The 22,672-nt window shown below is 40.2% G+C and overlaps 1 protein-coding gene across 2 annotated transcripts in view; it reads left to right on the top strand.

Moving 5' to 3' along the window:
• Positions 1 to 4,773: 4,773 nt before the first annotated feature.
• The window catches only part of ALS2CL (ALS2 C-terminal like), a 62,039-nt gene continuing 44,140 nt past the window's right edge, over positions 4,774 to 22,672 (top strand). Inside the window, exon 1 of one of the 2 annotated variants that reach the window (XM_070729612.1) lies at positions 4,774 to 5,105. The gene's annotated coding sequence lies outside the window, so the exon portion shown is untranslated. The remainder of the gene's footprint in view (positions 5,106 to 22,672) is intronic. The other variant, XM_070729613.1, reaches the window with a different exon arrangement.

The following is a 22,672-nucleotide window of genomic DNA, read 5'->3' on the forward strand; positions in this document are numbered from 1 at the left end:
CCAAACCCATCCTTGAATACACCTCATCTGTCTGGAACCCATACCACATCTCGGACATCAACACCCTTGAAAATGTCCAAAGATACTTCACCAGAAGAGCCCTTCACTCCTCCACTCGAAACAGACTAACGAAAATAGACTAACAATCCTGGGCCTAGAAAGCCTAGAACTACGGCGCCTAAAACACGATCTAAGTATTGCCCACAAGATCATATGCTGCAATGTCCTTCCGGTCAACGACTACTTCAGCTTCAACCGCAACAACACAAGAGCACACAACAGATTCAAACTTAATATTAACCGCTCCAAACTTGACTGTAAAAAATATGACTTTAGCAATCGAGTTGTCGAAGTGTGGAACTCATTACCTGACTCCGTAGTGTCATCCCCTAACCCCCAACATTTGAAGGTAAAGAGGAAGGAAGGAAAGCGAAAGAAAGGATAAAGAAGAAGGAAGGGGAAAAGAATGAGGGAGTAATGAATGAAGAAGGAAGGAGGAAAAGAGGAGAGGAAGAAAATGGGGAAGGATGAAGGAAGAAGAGTATTGTACAGTAGTCCCTCGCCTATCGCTGGTGTTACGTTCCAGACCTGGCCGCGATAGGTGAAATCCGCGATGGGGAATTTATCGACTGATAGTACTTATTTAAGTATTTATATTGTAATTGTTTGGTAAGTTTTCATTGTTTTAAGTGTTTATAAACCCTTTCCACACAGTATTTATTTTAGATACAATATTTAAATACAGTATTTACAATTTTAGATATTTTTTTTTAAAAAAAACCTGCCGATCGAGTTCGGCGGGCTGTTTAAATCTGCCGATCGACTTCCTCAGAAACCCTCAATGAAGTGAAGCCACAGTAGGTGAAGCGCGGTATAGCGAGGGACTACTGTATTGTATTGGCAGTTCTGTGTTAACAAAAACTTCAGAAGAGAAGGATTTAGGGGTAGTGATTTCTGACAGTCTCAAAATGGGTGAGCAGTGTGGTCGGGCGGTAGGGAAAGCGAGTAGAATGCTTGGCTGCATAGTTAGAGGTATAACAAGCAGGAAGAGGGAGATTATGATCCCACTATATAGAATGCTGGTGAGACCCCATTTGGAATAATACTGTGTTCAGTTCTGGAGACCTCACCTACAAAAAGATATTGACAAAATTGAACGGGTCCAAAGACGGGCTACAAGAATGGTGGAAGGTCTTAAGCATAAAACGTATCAGGAAAGACTTAATGAACTCAATCTGTATAGTCTGGAGGACAGAAGGAAAAGGGGGGACATGATCGAAACATTTAAATACGTGAAAGGGTTAAATAAGGTCCAGGAGGGAAGTGTTTTTAATAGGAAAGTGAACACAAGAACAAGGGGGCACAATCTGAGGTTAGTTGCGGGAAAGATCCGAAGCCACGTGAGAAAATATTATTTGACTGAAAGAGTAGTAGATCCTTGGAACAAACTTCCAGCAGACGTGGTTGGTAAATCCACAGTAACTGAATTTAAACCTGCCTGGGATAAACATATATCCATCCTAAGATAAAATACAAAAAATAGTATAATGGCAGACTAGATGGATCATGAGGTCTTTTTCTGCCATCAGTCTTCTATGTTTCTATGTTTCTAAAAGAGGTAGGAAGGAAGAAAAGAAGGAAGGAAGGTAGGAGGAAGGAAGAAGGAAGAAAAAAGAAGTAAAAAGCGGGGGGAGAGTGGGAGGAAGGGAAAGAGAGAGGAAGCAGAGAAAGAGGATGGAAGGAGAAAAGAGAGGGCGCATGACCACGGGGATGTCTCATAAGGTTGGTTTATATTGGATTTGCATGCGGGTGGCTCACAACATATACAAAGAGTCAATAGCACAGTAATCCAATTAATATCCATAAAAATAATAATCTCAAAATAATCTTTAAAAATTCTAACTTTAAAAACTTCCATTAGCATTCATTCAATAAAATTATACTAAAAACATTCATTGGTCAAAGGGGAAGATCTATGGAACTCCAGGCCTGGCGGCAAATATGTGTTTTTAAACTCTTTCGGAAGGCGAGGAGGGTGGAGTTGATTCCAGAGGGCCGGCCCCCCCACAGAGAAGGCTCTTTCCATAGGTCCCACCAGCCGACATTGTTTGGTCAACGGGACCCTGAGGAGACCAGCTCTGTGGGACCTCACTGATTATTAGCCACCTTCATAGAAACATAGAAACATAGAAGACTGACGGCAGAAAAAGACCTCAAGATCCATCTAGTCTGCCCTTTTTACTATTTTTTGTATTTTATCTTAGGATGGATCTATGTTTATCCCAGGCATGTTTAAATTCAGTCACTGTGGATTTACTGACCACATTTGCTGGAAGTTTGTTCCAAGCATCTACTACTCTTTCAGTGAAATAATATTTTCTCACGTTGCTTCTGATCTTTCCCCCAACTAACCTCAGATTGTGCTCACTTATTCGTGTGTTCACTTTCCTATTAAAAACGCTTCCTGCCTGAACCTTATTTACCAACCATGTCTGCTGGAAGTTTGTTCCAAGCATCTACTACTCTTTCAGTGAAATAATAGTTTCTCACGTTGCTTCTGATCTTTCCCCCAACTAACTTCAGATTGTGCCCCCTTGTTCTTGTGCTCTCTTTCCTATTAAAAACGCTTCCTGCCTGAACCTTATTTAACCCTTTGACGTATTTAAATGTTTCTTCAATAATGTTCTAAGGGTCACTAAACTGCAGCGGCATACAAGTCAAGGACGATGACCTGTATGCCTCTGCAGTACCACCTAACTTCTCAGGTCCCCGGTTCAATTTAGAAAACTGTGAACTGAGCCTGTATTTTATTATTTTTATCCCGCTGCCCTGAGGAAAAGTTGGAAGTTGATGCTAGTCCTTCACTAGTAATAAACAGTCCGTCCAGTGCCTGTTCGAAGCTAAAACACCACTGAATAAAAGGACTTATGGCCCTTTTTTCCACACTTATGACCATCACAGACTCTCCCACGGGATCAGAATTCACACCGCTCGGCATTTATGACCATCGCAGCATCGTTTCTGCAGACTGCAGAGTGGAGTGCACAACCTTTGCTTGTTTTCCTGTTCGTCTTTCGATGGAACCGCAGTCATTTAATTTCCATTATTTTCCTGTTTCCTCTTTCTTCAGTCTATATTTAGCAGATCTGGGCAGGGACCGGTTCAACTTTGGCGTTTAAACAGCAGTCTTCAGGAATTTTTAAGAAGCGCACACCAAATCCCATAATCCCCCCAGCCGGCATGCTTTAGGAGGGGAGGACTCCAACCCCCATAATCCCCCCAGCCAGCATGCTTTAGGAGGGGAGGACTCCAACTCCCATAATCCCCCCATCTGGCATGCTTTAGGAGGGGAGGACTCCAACTCCCATAATCCCCCATCTGGCATGCTTTAAGAGGGGAGGACTCCAACTCCCATAATCCCCCCAGCCAGCATGCTTTAGGAGGGGAGGACTCCAACCCCCATAATCCCCCCAGCCAGCATGCTTTAGGAGGGGAGGACTCCAAATCCCATAATCCCCCCCATCTGGCATGCTTTAGGAGGGGAGGACTCCAACTCCCATAATCCCCCCATCTGGCATGCTTTAAGAGGGGAGGACTCCAACTCCCATAATCCCCCCAGCCGGCATGCTTTAGGAGGGGAGGATTCCAACTCCCATAATCCCCCAGCTGGCATGCTTTAGGAAGGGAGGACTTCAACTCCCATAATCCCCCCAGCCGGCATGCTTTAAGAGGGGAGGACTCCAACTCCCATAATCCCCCCAGCTGACATGCTTTAGGAAGGGAGGACTCCAACTCCCATAATCCCCCCAGCTGGCATGCTTTAGGAGGGGAGGACTCCAACTCCCATAATCCCCTCAGCTGGCATGCTTTAAGAAGGGAGGACACCAACTCCCATAATCCCCCCAGCTGGCATGCTTTAGGAAGGGAGGACTTCAACTCCCATAATCCCCCCAGATGGCATGCTTTAAGAGGGGAGGACTCCAACTCCCATAATCCCTCAGCCGGTATGTTTTGAGAAGGAAGGACTTCATCTCCCATAATCCTCCAGGTGGAATGCTTTAGGAGGAGAGGATTCCAACTCCCATAATCCTAGCAGATCTGGGCAGAGACCGGTTCAACTTTGGCATCTAAACAGCAGTCTTCAGGAATTTTTAAGAAGCGCACTCCAACTCCCATAATCCCCCCATCTGGCATGCTTTAGGAGGGGAGGACTCCAACTCCCATAATCCCCCCATCTGGTATGCTTTAGGAGGGGAGGACTCCAACTCCCATAATCCCCCCATCTGGTATGCTTTAGGAGGGGAGGACTCCAACTCCCATAATCCCCCCATCTGGTATGCTTTAAGAGGGGAGGACTCCAACTCCCATAATCCCCCCATCTGGCATGCTTTAAGAGGGGAGGACTTCCATTCCCAGAATCCCTCAGCCGGTATGTATGTTTTGAGAAGGACTTCAACTCCCATAATCCCCCAGGTGGAATGCTTTAGGAGGGCTGGACTTCCACTCCCATAATCCCCCAGCCTGCATGCTTTAAGAGGGGAGGACTCCCATAATCCCCCAGCCAGCATGCTTTAAGGGAGTGGACTCCAATTCCCAGAATCCCTCAAGCAGCCATACCGAATGAAGAATCCTGGGAGTCGAAGTCCACCCGTCTTAATGACATCTTGAAAATGTCACAATTTTTAATGTAGAGTACAGTATTTATTCAGGCAGAGACCGGTTCCACCGCCCCCGCGCCCCCCTCCTCCTGTGCCCAGCCACGTGGGGAATTCTGGGAGTTGAAGTCCGGCAGAGGGGACAGTAGTGCCTTAACTTTGCAATCCTCGCGCGCCTCCTTGCCTGGCGAGCGCCGGGATTCTTGGCCGCTGCCCATAGAATTTCGGGGAGGGTCAGAAAGGAATGTGGCTGTGGTGCATTGTGGGATTCCCCCCCCCCCCCCATTACCCACACCCGTTTCCCTCTTTTTCCTTCATAGGGCTGGGTCGACCTTTGGAAGAGAGGTTGCCTGAGCCGCCAGTTCCTGCAACACACCAGCGCAGCGAGCACGTGAGCGAGAGAGGGCAGCTGCAAGGCAGGGACGGCCGCCGATGCCCGCTCCAGACCAGGTGGGGTTGCTTTGCTGTGGGGCAGGGGGAAGGGAAAAGGAGGAGGAGGAGGAGGGAAAAAAGGAGGGAAAGAGAGAGCCGGGAGGGGGGGGTATTGCAACGAGAAAGTAAATAAAAGAAGGAAGAATGGGGGGGAAGGAGGAAGGGAGAGGAAAGGAATAGAGGGAGAGGGAGGTAGAAAGGATTGAAGGAAGGAAAGAAAGAAGGGGAAGGAAAGGGGAAGGAAGGGAGAGGAAAGGAATAAAGAAAAGAGGGAGAGGGAGGGAGGGAGAAAGAATGGAAGGAGGGAAGGAAGAGGAGAGGAAGACAGAAAAGAAGGAGGAAGGAGGGAAGGAAGGAAGGAAAGAAGGAGAAATAAGGAAAGGGGGGAGGAAAGAAGTGAGGAAGGGAGAGGAAAGGAATAGAGGGAGAGGGAGGGAGAAAGGATTAAAGGAAGGAAAGAAAGAAGGGGAAGGGAGGGAGAGGAAAGGAATAAAGAAAAGAGGGAGAGGGAGGGAGGGAGAAAGAATGGAAGGAGGGAAGGAAGAGGAGAGGAAGACAGAAAAGAAGGAGGAAGGAAGGAGGGAAGGAAAGAAGGAGAAATAAGGAAAGGGGGGGAAGAAAGAGGTGAGGAAGGGAGGGGAAAGGAATAGAGGGAGGGGGAGAGGGAGGCAGAAAGGATTGAAGGAAGGAAAGAAAGAAGGGGAAGGAAAGGGAGAGAAGAGGAAAGGAATAAAGAAAAGAGGGAGAGGGAGGGAGAAAGAATGGAAGGAGGGAAGGAAGAGGAGAGGAAAGGAACACAGAAAAGAAGGAGGAAGGAAGGAAAGAAGGAGAAATAAGGAAAGGGAAGGGAGGAAAGGAAAAGAAGGAAAAAGTGGGAGGAAGTAAAGAAAGAAAGAAAGAAAGAAAGAAAGAAAGAAAGGAAAAGTGGGGTGAAGGGAGGAAGGAGGGAATGAGGGCATTGTAGGGAGAGGAGAAATATTTACACCCAGTGAGAAAATAGCTGGTCTGATAAACCATTGCGACACCTTCACCTCCCTCTAAGTGGGTGGATATTTTTTTGCTGCTTGGGGGAACCATCCACCTTTCCCCTCTCTCTTTGTTTCCCACGACTACCTAGGTGTGTGTGTAGGGAGGGTGTGTGTGTTTGGCTTCTATAAATCTCCATGGTCACCCACTCTTTTTTTTTTGTTTGTTGCAAAATTGCCCCCTCCCCAGTGGAAATTCTGCCAGAAGAATGTGACATTCCGTATTGAGCCCTCAGTGGCTTCCGTTTTTTCTGCCGAATCCTCAATGGAAAATGTCTCCAGCGCTTGTCTTGAGGCTGCCTCGCTGGATGGTGTCCGTTTCCTTAACCCTAATTTTCCAGCTTGGAAAACAAAAAAAAATGTGGAGAAATGAAGAGATTCATTTCACGAACCCCAGCGACCGGTTAGGTCCCACAGAGTTGGCCTTCTCCGGGTCCCGTCGACTAAACAATGTTGTCTGGCGGGACCCAGGGGAAGAGCCTTCTCTGTGGCGGCCCCGAATTTCTGGAATCAACTCCCCCTGGAGATTAGAACTTCCCCCACCCTCCTTGCCTTTTGTAAACTCCTTAAAACCTACCTCTGCCGTCAGGCATGGGGGACCTGAGATAACTTCCCAAGGCCTATACTATTTATCTATGGTATGTTGTGTGCATGTTTTTTAAATTATGGGTTTTTAGTTTTAATTATTAGATTTGTATTATATATTGTTTTCTATTGCTGTTGTGAGCCGCCCCGAGTTTACGGAGAGGGTCGGCATACAAATTTAATAAATAAATAAATAAACAAACAAACAAACAAATCTGACACACATGTCAAAATGTCAGGGAGCTCGGGTGATAACACTCTACCTCTCATTTTGCAACCTTTAACCTCCACCCCAGGGGACCCATGCATTAAGTGCACCCTTTCCTCTCCTTGCCAATGACGTTGTCTCGGATGCAAAGGACACCGTCCACATAAATTGCGTAATGGCTTTGTGTTTCCCGCCTGTGACATTGTGTGGCTTGTCCCCAACCTCGGACCGGCGTTTCCGCCAGCTGGGGAAATGGGTGTCACAACGTGATTAAGTTTTGATAAATTTCCTTTATTACTCAAACTTACGCTAAAATTTCTCTTCATGCAAATACGAAGGTCAGTTTGCAGCAGCTGGGGAAAAAATAAAACGCAACTGGCTAGATTTGAACCAAGGGCCCAAATTAATCCCAGGATCCCTACAATAAATATTTCAAAATTAGTTTGAACTGCTTTGATTTATGTCGCTGGGATTTATGTGGTGCAAAATAGGGCAGAATAATAGGTCACCCTGCATAGTCCTGAATTTTCGACTTTTTGTTTAGTGACGACTGTTCAAAGTTTGCAGCCGGAGTGAAAACAAACGTGACATATCACCAGTGCTCACAATTAGGTCTGTTGCGCATCCCCGTAGTTGCGTGATCAGAATTCGTACACTTGGTATCTGATACAGTGGTACCTCTACATAAGAACTTAATTTGTTCTGTGACCAGGTTCTTAAGTAGAAAAGTTTGTAAGTAGAAGCAATTTTTCCCATAGGAATCAATGTAAAAGCAAATAATGCGATTAGGAAAGAAATAAAAGCTCGGAATTTGGGTGGGAGGAGGAGGAGGAAGAAGAAGAGGAGGAGGACAGTCGCTAACCAGAACGAAGGGAGTGTTTCTTTTTTCTGGATGCTGGCAGAGGTTTATTCCCTTTCCAAGCGCCCAGAGAAAGGAAAACGCTCCGTTTGCTCTGGGCTGCCAAAGCCTCCTTAAGTGCCACCGAAAGGCTCCTCTGGCAGCCCAGAAAAGCCCCAGATGGCCAGGATTAAAGGGGGAATGGCAAGAAACTGGCCGGGCCTTCGTGCTGCTCTCAAATCTCCTGGGAAATTTTTCCGGGCTCAGGTTCTTAAGTAGAAAATGGTTCTTAAGTAGAGGCAAAAAAATCTTGAACACCCGGTTCTTATCCAGAAAAGTTCTTCAGTAGAGGCCTTCTTAGGTAGGGGTACCACTGTATATATTTCAGGAGTGGCTTCTAACCTCCCTTGCCACATGGCTATGTGTGTGTATTTATTTTATTTTTATTTTTTATTTTTATTTATTATTAGAGTTGAAAGGGACCTTACAGGTCATCAAGTTGAACCCCCTGCCTCAGCAGGAAACCCTACAGCACCCCAGCCAAATGGCAGTCCAATCTCCTCTTGAAAGTGTCCAGAGTTGGGGAGTCCACAACCTCCGGTGGCAGGCCGTTCCACTGGTTGATCGCTCTGACCGTCAGGAAGTTCTTCCTTATCTCCAGGTTGAATCTTTCCTTGGTCAGCTTCCAACCGTTGTTCCTCGTCCGACCCTCTGGTGCCCTGGAAAACAGTGTGTCCCCCTACTCTCTGTGGCAACCCCCTAAGTACCTGTATAGAGCTATCATGTCCCCCCCTAGCCCTTCTTTTTACTAGACTATCCATGCCCAGTTCCAGCAACCTTTCCTCGTATGACCTGGTCTCTAGTCCCTTCATCATTTTAGTTGCTCTTTTCTGCACCCTTTCCAGAGTCTCTATATCTCTTTTGAAGTGTGGTGACCAGGACTGGATGTAATACTCCAGGTGCGGTCCTGACCAGGGCCTTATAGAGTGGAATTATTACCTCTCTGGTCTTGGAGTGTATCCCCCTGTTCATGCAGCTTTGGATTGTGTTGGCTTTTTTTAGCCACTGCTGCACATTGCTGGCCCATGGAGTACCAAAAACCTGGGTTTTGTGCATGTGCAGAAGCAAAAAATTCAAAAAAAATTTCCCTCATTTTTTTTTTAAGTTTCCTCCCCCCAAAAAAAATCCCAAAAAAAGATGACTGGCACCGAAGGAACCGAATCTGTGATGTCACCACCGGTTTACTATCGGTTCTGTAGAACGGATGCAAAGCAGGAAGAACCCACTTCTGTTATATTTATAACTTCTGGCAAATTCACTTAAGACCTGTGAGACTGGCTTAGCCACTGCAAGGGTTCGTTTCACAATGAGAAAGGTGATAAAAAGAGGCAAAAACTCATTTAGGAACTGTGTTGCTTAGAGGCAGGGATTGTGTTTGTTGCAGGATCCCCGTGCACAAGTAAAATCAAAATTTGTGTCCTTGGCTACTGGCATTATTGAAGTTGCAATGTCCCAGGGTCATGTACTTTAAGAGGGGAGGACTTCCACTCCCAGAATCCCCCAACCAGTGAAGGGCTGTAATTTTACTACCACACTGTGGGCGCGGCTTATTTTGTGGGTGTGGCTTGTTGGCCATGTGACCAGATGGAAGTGGCTTGATGGTCATGTGACTGAGGCATGGCTTAAATGTCATGTGACTGGCTTAAAGGTGGCCAACTTGACGTCACTCACATCCAGGGTTGGGGTTAGGATGCCTGGACTAAAAGAGATGCAATTTCTCCATGTATTTACTATTACTGAACATCCAAAATATACTCTTTAATTCTATGTATGTACGCCATATGTGTACCGGAAATTTTTAATTAATTATATTTGTTGCTGTGCTGTTTTTTGTATTCTGTGAGCCGCCCAGAGTCTTCGGAGAAAGGCAGCATGCAAATATTATTACATTATTATTATTATTATTATTATTAATTATTATTATTATTATTAATTAATATAAAATATACATTTTATAATGTATATTTTTATGTGCCTGTGTGTATTATTATTATTATATTATTATTATTATTATTATTGCTGTTGTTATTGTTGTAATAATAATAATAATAATAATAATAATAATAATAATAATAATACACAGGCACATAAAAATATACATTATAAAATAGAATAGAATGGAATGGAATAAAATAGAATAGAATTCTTTATAGGCCAAGTGTGATTGGACACACAAGGAATTTGTCTTTGGTGCAGATGCTCTCGGTGTACATCTACTACATAAACTGTATGTGATGTACACAAACAGACACTCACAGCTCTTCTAAAATTATACACACTCAACCTTATTTACTGCGATAGGAAAAACATACCCAGAAAGGGAAAATAAGAAAAAAAAAATCAAAAATTTTCTACCGGTCCTGCGTAGCTGACCGTACCCGTTTGAGCCCATCACTGCCCCCAACCAAGAGGGGAGGACTTCCACTCCAAGAAATCATGTGCCAAATGGACTGGAGATTTCTTAAAGTCCACAATTATTGAAAGTGGCCCAGTGTGGCCAAGGGGAGGAGGGGGGCTATTAGAGGAGGACCCTCGGGAGTCCAGAGAGGATGACGGGGTGGAGAAGCAGCTTCTGACGGGCGGCTGCTGGAAGGGTTTCTCCTGGGTCAGGAATGAGGCGTGTCAGGATTTGCTCCTGGGACGAAAGAGGAACTGGGAGGTAGGCGGAGGTGGAAGGAGGGTTTTGCCCTACACACTCCTTTCCCCAGTGGGTCAACCAGACGGAGACTGTCAGACGGAGCAAAACAGGAAGGTCTCCGTATAAGGTGAGGTTTCTGAGCCGATTCTTTTGAGGGTGGGGAGGGGTCCTTCTTCTTTTTTTGTTAGCAAAAGTTTTTTGTGATAGCAAAAACTTCAGAAGAGAAGGATTTAGGGGTAGTGATTTCTGACAGTCTCAAAATGGGTGAGCAGTGTGGTCGGGCGGTAGGAAAAGCAAGTAGGATGCTTGGCTGCATAGCTAGAGGTATCACAAGCAGGAAGAGGGAGATTGTGATCCCGCTGTATAAAGCGCTGGTGAGACCACAATTGGAATATACTGTGTCCAGTTCTGGAGACCTCACCTACAAAAATATGTTGATAAAATTGAACGGGTCCAAAGACGGGCTACAAGAATGGTGGAAGGTCTTAAGCATAAAACGTATCAGGAAAGACTTCATGAACTCAATCTGTATAGTCTGGAGGACAGAAGGAAAAGGGGGGACGTGATCGAAACATTTAAAAACAGTTAAAGGGTTAAATAAGGTCCAGGAGTGAACTGTTTTTAATAGGAAAGTGAACACAAGAATAAGGGGACACAATCTGAAGTTAGTTGGGGGAAAGATCAAAAGCAACATGAGAAAATATTATTTGACTGAAAGAGTAGTAAATGCTTGGAACAAACTTCCAGCAGACGTGGTAGATAAATCCACAGGAACTGAATGTAAACATGCCTGGGATAAACATATATCCATCCTAAGATAAAATACAAGAAATAGTATAGGGGCAGACTAGATCGATCATGAGGTCTGTTTCTGCTGTCAGTCTTCTATATTTCTATGTTTTTAATCTCCTCCTTTTAGTCCTCTTCCATTTGTAGCCTTCTTCTTACTTCTCTGGTCTATTTTTCTCTTATTTTTCCCACTCTTTGTCTTTCTTCCGTCTCCTCTCAACAGTACTCTTCCTCCTCCTCCTCCTCTTTCTTCTTCTCCTTATGTATTTTCTCCTCCTCTTCCTCTCTCCTCTATCTTAAAAACATAGAAACATAGAAGATTGACGCCAGAAAAAGACCTCATGGTCCATCTATGAAATAATATTTTCTCATGTTGCTTTTGATCTTTTCCCCAACTAACCTCAGATTGTGTCCCCTTGTTCTTGTGTTCACTTTCCTATTAAAAACTCTTTCCTCCTGAACCTTATTTAACCCTTTAACATATTTAAATGTTTCAATCATGTCCCCCCTTTTCCTTCTGTCCTCCAGACTCTACAGATGGAGTTCATGGTCTTTCCTGATACGTTTTATGCTTAAGACCTTCCACCATTTTTGTAGCCCGTCTTTGTACCCGTTCAATTTTATCAATATCTTTTTGTAGGTGAGGTCTCCAGAACTGGACACAGTATTATTCCAAATGGGGTCTCACCAATGCTCTATATAAGGGGATCACAATCTCCCTCTTCCTGCTTGTTATACCTCTAGCTATGCAGCCAAGCATCCTCCTTGCTTTCCCTATCGCCTGACCCATTTTGAGACTTCTCCTTCTGCTATGTATTTTCTCCTCCTCTTCCTCCTCCTCCTCTTCTATCTTCTCCTTATGTATTTTCTCCTCCTCCTCTTCTTTCTCTTCCTCCCCTTCATCTTCCTTCTCTGGCTTTTTCTCTTCCTCTTCCTCCTTCTCCCGTTCCTTCTCCTCTGCCTTTCATTTTCACTTCAGTCAAACCCACTTTGCTTTAATTACTACCCACAGTCCTCAGTTTACAACCATCATTGGGACTTGAAATATCCATTGCTAAGTGAGGCAAGTGTGAACTGAGTTGCTCCTCATTTTATTATTTAATTTTTTTGCCACGGTTGCTAAGCAAACCCTGCAGTTGTTAAGCGAATCATGCTATCCTTAAGCGAATGGGGAGGGTGCCTTGTTAGCACATCCTACCTGTGATAGTGATCATGTGACGGTGGGGAGGCTGTGACAGTCGTAACTGCGAGGACTGGTGCTAAATCCCTTTTTTTCCCCAGTGGCGTTGTTAATTTGGAACGGTTGTTAAACAAACGGTGAATCCCTGTGGTTGTTAAATGAATCACACAGTTCTTAAGTGAATGTGGCAACCGTCATAAGTACAAGCCTGTTGCCAACCATCTGAATTCGGGATCACGTGGCCTACGAGGATTCTGCAATGGTCATAAAATATGAAAAGCAGTCATAAGTCACAATTTTTCAGTGCAACTTTGGTTGTAAATTCAAGGACTGCTTGAATGCCTTTTAACCGGCGGAGAGGGGCGGCATACAAATCTAATAAATATTATTATTATTATTATTATTATTATTATTATTATTATTATTATTATTATTATTATCTTTTACCCGGTGGCTAACGATGACCCAACTATTGCCAGGGAAAGAACATAGAATCATAGGAGTGGAAAGGCCCTCCGAGGTCATCTATTCCAACCCCCTAACTCAAGACCCCAAGTTTCATTTTAAACATAGAAACATAGAAGATTGACGGCAGAAAAAGCCCTCATGGTCCATCTAGTCTGCCCTTATACTATTGCCTGTATTTTACCTTAGGATGGGTCTATGTTTATCCCAGGCATGTTTAAATTCAGTTCCTGTGGATTTACCAAGCACGCCTGCTGGAAGTTTGTTCCAAGGATCTACTACTCTTTCAGTGAAATAATATTTTCTCACATTGCTTCTGATTTCCCCCCCAACTAACCTCAGATTGTGTCCCCTTGTTCTTGTGTTCACTCTCCTATTAAAAACACTTCCCTCCTGAACCTTATTTAACCCTTTGACATATTTAAATGTTTCGATCATGCCCCCCCCCTTTTCCTTCTGTCCTCCAGACTATACAGATTGAGTTCATTAAGTCTTTCCTGATATGTTTTATGCTTAAGACCTTCCACCATTCTTGTAGCCCGTTTTTGGACCCCTTCAATTTCATCCATATCTTTTTGTAGGTGAGGTCTCCAGAACTGGACACATTATTATTCCAAGTGGGGTCTCACCAGCGATCTATACAGCGCGATCACAATCTCCCTCTTCCTGCTTGTTATACCTCTAGCTATGCAGCCAAGCATCCTACTTGCTTTCCCTGCCTTGCCTGACCGCACTGTTCACCCATTAATGTTATGAAATTTCATTTTAATATTTGCCGATTAGCGTACGTTGAAAGCAACAATAAAGTTATTCCAATCAATACCATTCCGTATACTGTATAGATGGAGGGTCTATTTCCTGGCCAAGAACAAAGTCACAATTCGCACCCGAGTCTTTCTTGCAGCTCCCACAAAATACGGACAACTCCGTTGGCTGGCTGAGCTACTTCATTTACTCCAAGGTGGATAACTGCTGTGTAAAAGATCCTCAAGGCACCCCAGGCTTTGTAAATACATGCCTGAGTAATTAATGCCTGAGTAATTAATCATTAAGGAAAAAGGGGTGTTGACATCATGTTGGGGCACAGGAAGGGTGAGGTCTAGAAACTTTAAAAAAGGCCTTGCATAATTAACGGGTTGTGTAAGACCCAACCCTTGAAAAGCCTCCAGCTGTGATGGATTCCAGCTAATTTGCAACTTACAACAGTTCATTTACTGACCGAAGTAAGAACCGCACGAAAAAACTGACTTACAGTCGGTCCTTGCACTTACGACCAGTTTTCACACTTACGACCGTTTCAGCATCCCCGTGATCATGTGGTCGAAATTCAGATACTTGGAAAAAAGTAACTTACAACCCATCCTTGCACTTACGACCGTTTTTCACATTATGACCATTGCAATATCCCCTGTGGTCATCCAAATTTGGACGCATCGCAGCTGGTTCATATTTATGACGGTCATAGTGTCCCGAGGTCACATAATCTCCTTTTGCAACCTTCTGACCAACAAAGTCAATGGAGAAGTCAGATTCACATAACAACCGCAGTGATTCACTTAACAAACAGACAGGATTCACAATTTTCCACTCCTTATTTTAAGTTGCATTCACCACATTTGTAGATTTTTTTGAGGTTGTTGCAAAGGTTTTAAAAAGGGACCAGAAAATAGAAGTGTCTTTGTTCACCATTTGTGAGTCAGTGTGTGTGTCCAGTGTGGTTTCAAAAGCTGTTGGAAAAAGAGAAGAAAAATCCCAAAAATTTGCAGTCTTCCAAAATAGGACAGCTCGTTCACAATGCCCACACCGAAACTGTACAAGAGATTGTGTTGATAATAAATGTCACACCTTGGCCACATACAAACAAACCCAGGAGCTAAAAAATGTCACTCTTACTCAATTGTCGATTTACAGAGGTGCCTTTGTGTGTTTAACACATTTCCCTCACAGCCGAAAACTTCCAGCTACAAATAGTTTATTTATTTTATTTTATTTATTTATTTTGTCCCATACACAATGAGGGTTTTAGTGGGTATATATATCTATATACACATAGTAAAATACATGATGAAGGTTATAGAGGAGATACTCATAGTAAAATATAACTAAGAAATAATAATAATAATAATAATAATAATAATAATAATAATAATAATCCTCAACTTACAACCACAAAATTTTCGTTCCTAAGCAAGGAGGTTGTTAAGTGAATCACCCCCAATTTTCCAACCTTTGGTGCCACTGTTCTTAAGCAAATCTATTGATTTGATTTGATTTGATTTGATTGGTATGCCACCTCTCTCCGTGGACTCGGGACAGCTCACAACATGTCAACAATAAAAAGTTGTACAAAATGCAATTGGATCTAATTAATATAAATAGTTAGTCTAAAACATTGTAAAATTTATGAAACATTGAAAATTCCTGCAATTAAGTGATTATTTCCCATGATTATTAAGCAGATCAACTGCCGTTGTTAAGCGAATCATGTGGTCATTAAGTGAATCTGGCTCCTCACATTGACCTTGCTTGTCAGAAAGTTGCAAAAAGGAAACACGTAACCCCAGGATGCCGCAGCAGTCATAAATACCTACTGGTTGCTAAGTGCCCAATTTTTGATCATGTGAGCATGGAAATTCTATGATGGTTGTAAGTGTGAGGACTGCTCATAAGTCACGTTTTTCAGGTTGGCTGCATATGGAACGGGGGGAATTCGATTCAAAGTCGTGTTTTGAGTGTATTCATAATAGCAAACATAATAATACAGAATTAAAAACATACCCACACAGACCATAATCAAGATATCCTGGTTTAATTTACTGACTCACTTGTTTATGCCTCTCCCATCTGTAAATAAATTTAAAGGTGATAAAAGCAATGAAAAAAGATGGAGAAGGGATTATACAGCATGGAATTTGATGCTGGTAGAAATAAATTCATAAGAGAATAAGAAAGGGTCAGGGATAAACATAGATTGTTTTTCTAGGTCTGGTTATAATATTTTTCAACCTTGGCAGATTAAAGATGTTTGGATTTCAATTCCCAGAATTCCCCAGTGGGCTCTGCTGGTAATTAAAGGCCCCCCCCCCATCTTAAAATGAAGTCAATTTATCTCAAAGTTGCCTGGAAGCGGAATTCTGGGAGTTGAAGTCCACCGATTTTAAATCACGCTTTCAGGGGAATTCTGGGAGTTGAAGTCCACCTATTTTAAATCACGCTTTCAGGGGAATTCTGGGAGTTGAAATCCACCTATTTTAAATCACGCTTTCAGGGGAATTCTGGGAGTTGAAGTCCACCTATTTTAAATCACGCTTTCAGGGGAATTCTGGGAGTTGAAGTCCACCTATTTTAAAGCATGCTTTCTGGGGAATTCTGGGAGTTGAAGTCCACCTGTTTTAAAGCACGCTTTCTGGGGAATTCTGGGAGTTGAAGTCCACCTGTTTTAAAGCACGCTTTCTGGGGAATTCTGGGAGTTGAAGTCCACCTATTGTAAACCACGCTTTCTACGGAATTCTGGGAATTGAAGTCCACCTATTTTAAAGCACGCTTTCTGGGGAATTCCGGGAGTTGAAGTGAACACCTCTTCATCCTTAATCCCACCACAATCCGTCACATTATCTTTTTAAAAATATCTTTTTTTTCTTTTTAGAAAATTTTTATTTACAAATACATGCAACAAACAGAAAACATTTTAAAACATTGGACGTTATGTGACAAGATAGTTTACATTTCTCATGATATTCATTAATACTTATTCATACTTTTTTTTTTTCAATTTTTTTATTATTTTTTTCATAAAAACAAACAAATACATACAAACAATAAACATAAAGTGGGGGTATATTTCCCCCGCTTCTTATGAAAGTATACATTCAAATATAGAAAAAGAATACCTAATTAAATACATGTTAACTATTATAGTAAAAGAAGTTAATAAATTTGAGTTAAAGTTTTACAGATCTTGATGTGAGTGTTAAGTGGGGTTAGTATAACATAATTGCCAAAAAATACCTTTAATATAATCTTAATTACTATAGTAAAATAGTGTCAAACCTTCAATTCAAACAATAAAGCTAAATTCAACTATTATGCATCTTGGTATATTGCTTATACTTATACATACATACACTACTATATCATAATCATCAAAAAGTCCTTTTAAACTAATATTAATATTATTATCACCTAGGTAAAAACTAATACAAAGAAAAACAACTAAAAATATATCTTATTTTTTCTTATCTATCCATTTATAGACATTGTTCCATGTTTCATAAAATTTAGTATCCTCTTGATCGTTTAATCTTCTTGTCATCATATCCATTTCAGCGCAATCTAATATTTTAGCTATGACCTCTTCTTCCTTGGGGATTTCCTCCCCTTTCCAATTTTGCGCATATATTATTCTAGCCGCAGTTAATATGTGTATAATTAAATAAAAGATTTCTTTCTTATAGGTCTGATTTGTAACACCTAGTAAGTAAAATTCCGGGGTATTATCTATATCTTGCTTTATTATTTCTTTTAATATTTTTTCAATCATTTTCCAATATGTTTTTGCTTTACCACATGTCCACCATTGATGATAGTAAGTTCCTATATCCTTCTTACATTTCCAGCATATTGGGGATGTTTTGGGAAACATTTTTGCTATCCTATTTGGTGGGAGATGCCATCTATAAAACATTTTGATTTGATTTTCTTTTAGGGAAGCTGATTTAGTCATTTTCCAATTATTAATCCATACTTTCTCCCATGTGTCTATATCTATTTCCTTGCCAATATTTCTACACCATCTTATCATAGTATCTTTTAAAGTCAACTCTATATTTTTATGAGCGATAAGTAGTTTATATATTTTCCCTATCATTTTTGTTGAATTAGTGGTAATTAAAGTAGTTAAAGGATTCTTACTTTTATTAAAAATGTAAAGAGTTTTATCCTTCTGATATCTAGATCGGATCTGGGCGTAGTGCCACCAATCTATTATTATCCCTTCTTCTTGTAATTCAATTCTAGATTTAAGTTTCATCTGATCATTTAATAGTTCTTTATATCTATAAGTTATTTTCTTATCTTTTATAGACTTTGGATGTATTATTGCTTCTAAAGGAGCTAGCCAATCTGGGATACTTAAAAAATGATTTTTCTTTATGTCTTTCCATACTTCTAATAAGTATTTCCTCAACGTATGCCTTTTAAAATATGAATGGTTTTTGTCCTTATCATACCATAAAAATGCGTGCCATCCAAGCATTAAATCATGTCCTTCTAGGTCAAGTATTCTTTTGTTATCTAAAATTATCCAATCTCTAAGCCATGTTAATGCAGCGGCCTGATAATATAGTTTCCAATTTGGAAGGCCAAATCCGCCTCTTTCTTTAATATCTTCTAAACAATTCATTTTTATCCTTGCTTTTTTACCTTGCCATATAAATTTTTTAACTAAGTTTGTTAAAGTTTTTAAAAAGATACCCCCTGGGTTTATTGGTATTGTCTGAAAAAGAAATAAGACCTTGGGTAAAATGTTCATCTTGATTGTTGCAATTCTTCCTAAGAAAGATATTTTCAAGTTATTCCACATTGCTAAGTCATTTTTAATTTCTGCTAGTAATTTCATATAATTATCATTTTTTAATGTTATTGTTTTCGCTGTTAAGTTTATTCCTAAATATTTTACCTTTTTTACAATCTTTATTCCAGAAATACTTTCTAATTTCGTTTCTAGTATTTTATTCATATTTTTAGTCAAGTAATGTGTTTTGCTTTTGTTTATCTTTAAACCTGCTACGTTTCCATATTGTTCAATGGTTTGTAGTAAGGTAGGAACTGTTGTAATCGGCTCTTCAATTATAAACATTAAATCATCTGCAAAGGCCTGGAGTTTGTAGGTTTCATCTCCTACGGTTAAACCTTTTATTTTGGGGTCCGCTCTTATTTTAATTAATAAGGTTTCAAGGGTCATAATAAATAGCAATGGTGATATAGGACATCCTTGGCGAACTCCCTTATTTATGTCAAGTATTGGTAATTGACTGTTATTCAATATTATATTCGTTGTTTGTTTTGAATATATGGTATCTATTAGATTAACAAATTTTGGGCCAAATCTCATTTTATTTAATTGCATTTTTATAAATATCCAATTAACGTTGTCGAAGGCTTTTTGAGCGTCCAAAAACATTAAAGATGCCGTCTTGTCTGGGTGTTGTTCATAGTACTCTAGTATATTTATTACAGTTCTAATATTGTTTTTAATTTGTCTCCCTGGAAGAAACCCATTTTGGTCTTGGTGTATTATTCCATTTATAACTCTTTTGAGTCTCTCTGCATAAATGGCAATAAAGATCTTATAATCTACATTTAATAATGATATAGGCCTATAGTTTTTAATCTTTTCTGGTTCTGTACCCTGTTTATGTATTAAGGTTGTCAGTGATTCTGACCAAGATTTGGGAATTTTTCCCTCAAGTCTACATAAATTAAAAGTTTCTAACATATGGTTTCTTATTGTTTCGTTGTCTATCTTGTACCATTCTGCAGGTATGGCATCTGGGCCTGTCGCCTTGTTGCTTTTCTGTTTTTTAATTGTTATTAAGAGTTCCTCCATTGTTATTGGTCCGTCCATGGTGGCCTGTTGATCTTCTGTTATTTGTGGTAAATTTGAAGCCTCTAAATAGTTAAAAACTTCATCTTCGATAACATGATCTTTAGCATATAATTCTTTATAGAAATTATACACGATGTCTGCCTTACCTTCTGTGTCATATTTTATTTTACCATCTTTATCTTCTAATTTTTGGATTAATTTTGATTGACTCTGTTTTCTAAGTTTATACGCTAGCCATCTGCCAGGTTTATTTGCATGTTCAAAATAATGTTGCTTTGCTCTTTTGATCTTTTCAGTTAGTTGGTTTTGTTCTATAACTCTGATTTTATGTTTAATTACATTTATTTCTGTCTTTAGATCTCTGTTCTTAATATGTTGCTGCGATAAGGATTCTAATTGTTTTAGTTCATTTGTTAATTGTAAGTACTCTAATTTCTTTTCCTTATTGTGTTTTGCTGTATAGGATATTGTTAAACCTCTTATATACGCTTTAACTGTATCCCATAAGTTCTGTGGAGTAGTGTCTGATGTTTTATTAATTTCAAAAAATATTTTTAATTCCTTTTCAATCCAATCCTTATATTTCTTATCATTTAGTATATACCTATTCATCCGCCAGTTGTTCTGTTTGTTGTTCATCGTCATATAGACCACTATTGGGTTATGATCAGCCCATGTATTAACGTCTATCTCGACCTCTCGTATTTGTTCTGCCACCGTTTTTGGTGCCCATAACATGTCAATTCTCGTCCAAATTTTGTGAGGATTGGAGTAAAAGGTAAATTGCCTTTTGTGAGGGTGTCTTTCCCTCCAAATGTCGCTTAGTAGTAATTCCGCTTTCATTCTTTGAAAAGTACTAGGTAACAAATTTCTTCTTGTTTTTTTACCTTTTCCCCTTTTTTTATTACCTCCCCCTCCTGAGTGGTCTAATTGTCTATTCGCAATAGCATTGAAATCACCTATTATCAATAAATTATCAATAGCTAAATCTATTATTGTTTGGTGTAAATTTTTATAAAATGTCATTTGGTCTTCATTGGGAGCATAAATAGAAACAACCACTAGAGATCTAGGTTCAATATCTACTTGTACAATCAATATCCTACCCTCTTTATCCTTATATATTTGTTTGGAATTTATAGAATTCTTGACATACATCACTACACCTCTTTTTTTTTGATCTGCTAATGCAGCATACATTTTTCCAATTTTGGGATTCAACAGTAATTTTTGGTTATCTTTTTTAATATGAACTTCTTGTAGTATTGCAATCTGGGCATTTTGGTTTCTAATTTTAGAAAAAATTTGCTTCCTTTTTCTTGGTTCGTTAAGTCCATTAACATTTACGGAAAAGATTTTTAAGTCTTTATTCGTTGTCATTTAATGGGTTTTTTGGTTTCTCGCTGAGGTTGAACTCTTCTGGCACCTTGGTCCTGCTCTATTACTTGGGCAGTTGCCCCCAAGTTTTCTTCTTGCTGAGTTGGTAATTTTTCCCCTGGTTGCTGTTGAACTAGTTGTAGTTGGACCACTTGTTGCTTACTTGCGTAGTCGGAGTGGCCCAAACCACTCTGTTCAAGAAAGTACATGGCTTGTTCTACATTTTCCAGTTTGTACCTTGTAGAACGCCATGTCAGAGAAAGTCCTTGTGGAATAAGCCAACGGTAAGTAATGTTTTCTTTAATCAAAATTTTTGTTAGAAAGTGATAATCTCTTCTGTTTTCTCTGACACTTCTTGGAACTTGCTTTAGTATCTTTATTTCTACTCCCTGACGTTGGGGCGGGGAGTTTCTTGAATGGTGAAGTATCTCATCTCGCAACGCCTTTCTTGTAAATTTAATGTGTATCTCTCTTGGAAGGTTGTGCCGACGGATATAGCTATTCGAGATTCTGTAAACTTCATCGATTTCTCTCTGTAAAGCTATGGGGTCCTCTTGAAGTATAGCTCCAATAATTTCCGCCATAGTCACTTTTAAGTCTTCATCTTTTTCTTCTTTTATATTCTGAAATCGAAGTCCGTACGAAGCTCGTTGCATCTCCAGTTGGATAATAGATTCATCGTATCTTCTGTATCTCTCATCGGCTCTCCCTTCAAGATATTCCATTCTTTTCTCATTTTTATCAGATTGTTCTTCAACTTTTTTAACTCGGTCGTCACTTTCTTGAAGTGTTTGTTGGATCTGCTTTATCTGGTCTTTCATCTCGCCCATATCGGCTTTCATTTGGGCCATCTCCACTTTAAATTCTGCCAAGTCAGCTTTTATAGCTTCTCTTTGTTGTGTTGCCTCCTCCTTTATGGCTTCTCTTTGTTGTGTTGCCTCCTCCTTTATGGCCTCTCTTTGTTGAGTAGCGTCTTCTTGTGATTTGACCATGAAGTCCTTCAAAGTGTTCAAAGTCTCATGTATAGTTGCAAGATTGGACTGCATTGTTTTGTCTTTGTCTTTGTCTTTGGTAGACATGGTTAACACTTGATGCGAAGGAGAAGAATGCGGTGAGACTTGTGGAGATAGAGTAGTTGGTGTAGTTTGTTTTTTTGTTGTTTTAACAAGGGTTGAGGTGTGGGACATTATCAAATTAGAATCCACTATTTCAAATTTTAAGGTTAGTTTCAATTTTATATGTAGTGAAAAGGAAAAGAAATTACTATAAATTCCAAATCTGTTCAATATATTTTGTTTCCCTTATAGTATGGCTATACCAATTCAATAACAATTCAATTAATAACAGAATTCAAAAAAGGAAAGGAGAAGAAAGAGAAGGAAAAAGAAATATTATTATTTAATGCCACAGAACAGAAGAACAGGTGCCTTTTCAAGTAAAAAGAGAACAAAAAATAAAAAAAAAGGGAAGGAATATCAACTATGTATAAAAAGCAAAAGAAAAAGAATTAGAAAAGAAACTTTAGTAGGAGGGAAGAAAAAAGGGAAGGGAAAAAAAAATGAAGTAAAAAGAGTTGTTCAAAAAGAAAAGGAAGGGGGGTAGTATTTTAATTCAACTATTTAGAATAGAGCAGGAACCCAAGGTTTTTTAACAATGCATATAGGTCAAACCAAGCTTCTTCTAGTAATAAAAATATCCAAAAATAGGGAAGAAAGTCAAAGAGAAATCAGGGAGAAAAAACAGATAGTTATTCAAAAACACAATAACAGTATTGTATACTTAAGTTCTTCTTATAAATCCTGTAGTTTTGCTA

Source organism: Erythrolamprus reginae, chromosome Z (genome assembly GCF_031021105.1).
Source record: "Erythrolamprus reginae isolate rEryReg1 chromosome Z, rEryReg1.hap1, whole genome shotgun sequence".
Lineage (NCBI taxonomy): Eukaryota > Metazoa > Chordata > Lepidosauria > Squamata > Dipsadidae > Erythrolamprus > Erythrolamprus reginae.